We start from the raw sequence: 6,014 nt of genomic DNA, 5'->3' as shown, positions 1-6,014 counted from the left end.
CTGGGAGTGTTTGATGGGGCAGTGTAGAGGGAACTTTACTCCGTATCTAACCCCGTGCTGTACCTGTCCTGGGAGTGTTTGATGGGGACAGTGTAGAGGTAGCTTTACTCTGTATCTAACCCCGTGCTGTACCTGTCCTGGGAGTGTTTGATGGGGACAGTGTAGAGGGAGCTTTACTCTGTATCTAACCCCGTGCTGTAGCTGACCTGGGTGTGTTTGATGGGGACAGTGTAGAGGGAGCTTTACTCTGTATCTAACGCCGTGCTGAACCTGTCCTGGGAGTGTTTGATGGGGACAGTGTAGAGGGAGCTTTACTCTGTATCTAACCCCGTGCTGTACCTGTCCTGGGAGCGTTTGCTGGGGACAGTGTAGAGGGAGCTTTACTCTGTATCTAACCCTGTGCTGTACCTGTCCTGGGAGTGTTTGATGGGGACAGTGTAGAGGGAGCTTTACTCTGTATCTAACCCAGTGCTGTACCTGTCCTGGGAGTGTTTGCTGGGGACAGTGTAGAGGGAGCTTTACTCTGTATCTAACCCCGTGCCGTACCTGTCCTGGGAGTGTTTGATGGGGACAGTGTAGAGGGAGCTTTACTCTGTTTCTAACCCCCGTGCTGTACCTGCCCTGGGAGTGTTTGCTGGGGACAGTGTAGAGGGTGCTTTACTCTGTATCTAACCCCGTGCTGTACCTGCCCCGGGAGTGTTTGCTGGGAACAGTGTAGAGGGAGATTTACTCTGTATAAAACTCCGTGCTGTACCTGTCCTGGGAGTGTTTGATGGGGACAGTGTAGAGGTTGCTTTACTCTGTCTAACCCCATGCTGTACCTGTCCTGGGAGTGTTTGATGGGGACAGTGTAGAGGGAGCTTTACTCTTTCTAACCCCGTGCTGTACCTGTCCTGGGAGTGTTTGCTGGGGACAGTGTAGAGGGAGCTAGACTCTGTATCTAACTCTGTGCTGTACCTGTCCTGGAAGTGTTTGATGGGGACAGTGTAGAGGGTGCTTTACTCTGTATCTAACCCCGTGCTCTACCTGTCCTGGGTGTGTTTGCAGGGGACAGTGTAGAGGGAGCTTTACCCCACGCTCTCTGTGCGTCCCACGCTCTCTGTGCGTCCCACGCTCTCTGTGCGTCCCACGCTCTCTGTGCGTCCCACGCTCTCTGTGCGTCCCACGCTCTCTGTGCGTCCCACGCTCTCGGTGCGTCCCACGCTCTCGGTGCGTCCCACGCTCTCGGTGCGTCCCACGCTCTCGGTGCGTCCCACGCTCTCGGTGCGTCCCACGCTCTCGGTGCGTCCCACGCTCTCGGTGCGCCCCTCGCTCTCGGTGCGCCCCTCGCTCTCGGTGCGCCCCTCGCTCTCGGTGCGCCCCTCGCGCTCGGTGCGCCCCTCGCTCTCGGTGCGCCCCTCGCTCTCGGTGCGCCCCTCGCTCTCGGTGCGCCCCTCGCTCTCGGTGCGCCCCTCGCTCTCGGTGCGCCCCTCGCTCTCGGTGCGCCCCTCGCTCTCGGTGCGCCCATCGCTCTCGGTGCGCCCCTCGCTCTCGGTGCGCCCCTCGCTCTCGGTGCGCCCCTCGCTCTCGGTGCGCCCCTCGCTCTCGGTGCGCCCCTCGCTCTCGGTGCGCCCCTCGCTCTCGGTGCGCCCCTCGCTCTCGGTGCGCCCCTCGCTCTCGGTGCGCCCCTCGCTCTCGGTGCGCCCCACGCTCTCGGTGCGCCCCACGCTCTCGGTGCGCCCCACGCTCTCGGTGCGCCCCACGCTCTCGGTGCGCCCCACGCTCTCGGTGCGCCCCTCGCTCTCGGTGCGCCCCTCGCTCTCGGTGCGCCCCACGCTCTCGGTGCGCCCCACGCTCTCGGTGCGTCCCACGCTCTCGGTGCGTCCCACGCTCTCGGTGCGTCCCACGCTCTCGGTGCGTCCCTCGCTCTCGGTGCGTCCCTCGCCTCGGTGCGCCCCTCGCTCTCGGTGCGCCCCTCGCTCTCGGTGCGCCCCTCGCTCTCGGTGCGCCCCTCGCTCTCGGTGCGCCCCTCGCTCTCGGTGCGCCCCTCGCTCTCGGTGCGCCCCTCGCTCTCGGTGCGCCCCTCGCTCTCGGTGCGCCCCTCGCTCTCGGTGCGCCCCTCGCTCTCGGTGCGCCCCTCGCTCTCGGTGCGCCCCTCGCTCTCGGTGCGCCCCTCGCTCTCGGTGCGCCCCTCGCTCTCGGTGCGCCCCTCGCTCTCGGTGCGCCCCTCGCTCTCGGTGCGCCCCTCGCTCTCGGTGCGCCCCTCGCTCTCGGTGCGCCCCTCGCTCTCGGTGCGCCCCTCGCTCTCGGTGCGCCCCTCGCTCTCGGTGCGCCCCTCGCTCTCGGTGCGCCCCTCGCTCTCGGTGCGCCCCTCGCTCTCGGTGCGCCCCTCGCTCTCGGTGCGCCCCTCGCTCTCGGTGCGCCCCTCGCTCTCGGTGCGCCCCTCGCTCTCGGTGCGCCCCTCGCTCTCGGTGCGCCCCACGCTCTCGGTGAGCCCCACGCTCTCGGTGCGTCCCTCGCTCTCGGTGCGCCCCTCGCTCTCGGTGCGCCCCTCGCTCTCGGTGCGCCCCTCGCTCTCGGTGCGCCCCTCGCTCTCGGTGCGCCCCTCGCTCTCGGTGCGCCCCTCGCTCTCGGTGCGCCCCTCGCTCTCGGTGCGCCCCTCGCTCTCGGTGCGCCCCTCGCTCTCGGTGCGCCCCTCGCTCTCGGTGCGCCCCTCGCTCTCGGTGCGCCCCTCGCTCTCGGTGCGCCCCTCGCTCTCGGTGCGCCCCTCGCTCTCGGTGCGCCCCTCGCTCTCGGTGCGCCCCTCGCTCTCGGTGCGCCCCTCGCTCTCTGTGCTCCCCTCGCTCTCGGTGCGCCCCTCGCTCGTACACATGCACACGCACTCATTCACACTCTCACGCACTGCCTCACTTACACACACACACACAAAATCAGTTGCGCGCACGCATTCGTGTACACGTGCTCACTCGCACGCGCTCACACTGATGCTTACACACACACACTCACTGTTACACACTCACTCGCTCACTCACACAGATGCTTACACTCATTCTTATGCACACACATTTATTCTTACACACACACTCATTCGTACTCACTCACGCGCACTCACTCACTCACGTACACACTCCCACTTACACACTCACGCACTCTTTCTATTTGCGTCTCTCTCTCCCTGTCCCCCTCTCTCTCCCTGTCCCCTTCTCTCTCCCTGTCCCCTTCTCTCTCCCTGTCCCCCTCTCTCTCCCTGTCCCCCTCTCTCTCCCTGTCCCCCTCTCTCTCCCTGTCCCCCTCTCTCTCCCTGTCCCCCTCTCTCTCCCTGTCCCCCTCTCTCTCCCTGTCCCCCTCTCTCTCCCTGTCCCCCTCTCTCTCCCTGTCCCCCTCTCTCTCCCTGTCCCCCTCTCTCTCCCTGTCCCCCTCTCTCTCCCTGTCCCCCTCTCTCTCCCTGTCCCCCTCTCTCTCCCTGTCCCCCTCTCTCTCCCTGTCCCCCTCTCTCTCCCTGTCCCCCTCTCTCTCCCTGTCCCCCTCTCTCTCCCTGTCCCCCCTCTCTCCCTGTCCCCCTCTCTCTCCCTGTCCCCCTCTCTCTCCCTGTCCCCCTCTCTCTCCCTGTCCCCCTCTCTCTCTCTCCCTGTCCCCCTCTCTCTCTCTCTCCCTGTCCCCCTCTCTCTCTCTCTCCCTGTCCCCCCCTCTCTCTCTCTCTCCCTGTCCCCCTCTCTCTCTCTCTCCCTGTCCCCCTCTCTCTCTCTCTCCCTGTCCCCCTCTCTCTCTCTCCCTGTCCCCCTCTCTCTCTCTCTCCCTGTCCCCCTCTCTCTCTCTCCCTGTCCCCCTCTCTCTCTCTCCCTGTCCCCCTCTCTCTCTCTCCCTGTCCCCCTCTCTCTCTCTCCCTGTCCCCCTCTCTCTCTCTCCCTGTCCCCCTCTCTCTCTCTCCCTGTCCCCCTCTCTCTCTCTCCCTGTCCCCCTCTCTCTCTCTCCCTGTCCCCCTCTCTCTCTCTCCCTGTCCCCCTCTCTCTCTCTCCCTGTCCCCCTCTCTCTCTCTCCCTGTCCCCCTCTCTCTCTCTCCCTGTCCCCCTCTCTCTCTCTCCCTGTCCCCCTCTCTCTCTCTCCCTGTCCCCCTCTCTCTCTCTCCCTGTCCCCCTCTCTCTCTCTCTCCCTGTCCCCCTCTCTCTCTCTCCCTGTCCCCCTCTCTCTCTCTCCCTGTCCCCCTCTCTTTCTCTCCCTGTCCCCCTCTCTCTCTCTCCCTGTCCCCCTCTCTCTCTCTCCCTGTCCCCCTCTCTCTCTCTCCCTGTCCCCCTCTCTCTCTCTCCCTGTCCCCCTCTCTCTCTCTCCCTGTCCCCCTCTCTCTCTCTCCCTGTCCCCCTCTCTCTCTCTCCCTGTCCCCCTCTCTCTCTCTCCCTGTCCCCCTCTCTCTCTCCCTGTCCCCCTCGCTCTCTCCCTGTCCCCCGCTCTCTCCCTGTCCCCCTCTCTCTCCCTGTCCCCCTCTCTCTCTCTCCCTGTCCCCCTCTCTCTCTCTCCCTGTCCCCCTCTCTCTCTCTCCCTGTCCCCCTCTCTCTCTCTCCCTGTCCCCCTCTCTCTCTCCCTGTCCCCCGCTCTCTCCCTGTCCCCCGCTCTCTCCCTGTCCCCCGCTCTCTCCCTGTCCCCCTCTCTCTCCCTGTCCCCCTCTCTCTCTCTCCCTGTCCCCCTCACTCTCTCTCGCTGCGTCCCTCACTCTCTCTCGCTGCGTCCCTCACTCTCTCTCGCTGCGTCCCTCACTCTCTCTCGCTGCGTCCCTCACTCTCTCTCGCTGCGTCCCTCACTCTCTCTCGCTGCGTCCCTCACACTCTCTCGCTGCGTCCCTCACTCTCTCTCGCTGCGTCCCTCACTCTCTCTCGCTGCGTCCCTCACTCTCTCTCGCTGCGTCCCTCACTCTCTCTCGCTGCGTCCCTCACTCTCTCTCGCTGCGTCCCTCACTCTCTCTCGCTGCGTCCCTCACTCTCTCTCGCTGCGTCCCTCACTCTCTCTCGCTGCGTCCCTCACTCTCTCTCGCTGCGTCCCTCACTCACTCTCGCTGAGCTCGAACGGCTGAATGGCCCAGTCCTGCTCCTATTCCTTGTGGTCTGTTATTGCTAATTATCTCTCTGTTTATCTATTTAAGATTATCCGGAAAAGTGGGATGGGAATGAATTCGGCATCGTTTTGGATTTGGATACTGGAGAAATCATCATTTGGGGTAAGTATTTACAAATGAGAGGGGCGATATTGTTGGAGAGGACAGTGTGAAACAGATTGGTAAGCTCGAGGAAATACTTGTTAGGAAGGAAGATGTGTTGGGCATTTTGAAAAACTTGAGGATAGACAAGTCCCCCGGGCCTGACGGGTTATATCCAAGGATTCTATGGGAAGCAAGAGATGAAATTGCAGAGCCGTTGGCAATTATCTTTTCGTCCTCACTGTCAACAGGGGTGGTACCAGGGGATTGGAGAGTGGCGAATGTCGTGCCCCTGTTCAAAAAAGGAACTAGGGATAACCCTGGGAATTACAGGCCAGTTAGTCTTACTTCGGTGGTAGGCAAAGTAATGGAAAGGGTACTGAAGGATAGGATTTCTGAGCATCTGGAAAGACACTGCTTGATTAGGGATAGTCAGCACGGATTTGTGAGGGGTAGGTCTTGCCTTACAAATCTTATTGAATTCTTTGAGGAGGTGACCAAGCATGTGGATGAAGGTAAAGCAGTGGATGTAGTGTACATGGATTTTAGTAAGGCATTTGATAAAGTTCCCCATGGTAGGCTTATGAAGAAAGTAAGGAGGCATGGGATAGTGGGAAATTTGGCCAGTTGGATAACGAACTGGCTAACCGATAGAAGTCAGAGAGTGGTGGTGGATGGCAAATATTCAGCCTGGATCCCAGTTACCAGTGGCGTACCGCAGGGATCAGTTCTGGGTCCTCTGCTGTTTGTGATTTTCATTAATGACTTGGATGAGGGAGTTGAAGGGTGGGTCAGTAAATTTGCAGACGATACGAAGATTGGTGGAGTTGTGGATAGTAAGGAGGGCTGT

Source organism: Scyliorhinus torazame, chromosome 4, assembly GCF_047496885.1.
Source record: "Scyliorhinus torazame isolate Kashiwa2021f chromosome 4, sScyTor2.1, whole genome shotgun sequence".
NCBI classification, from domain to species: domain Eukaryota; kingdom Metazoa; phylum Chordata; class Chondrichthyes; order Carcharhiniformes; family Scyliorhinidae; genus Scyliorhinus; species Scyliorhinus torazame.
Note: the sequence above shows the minus strand (reverse complement) of the source record.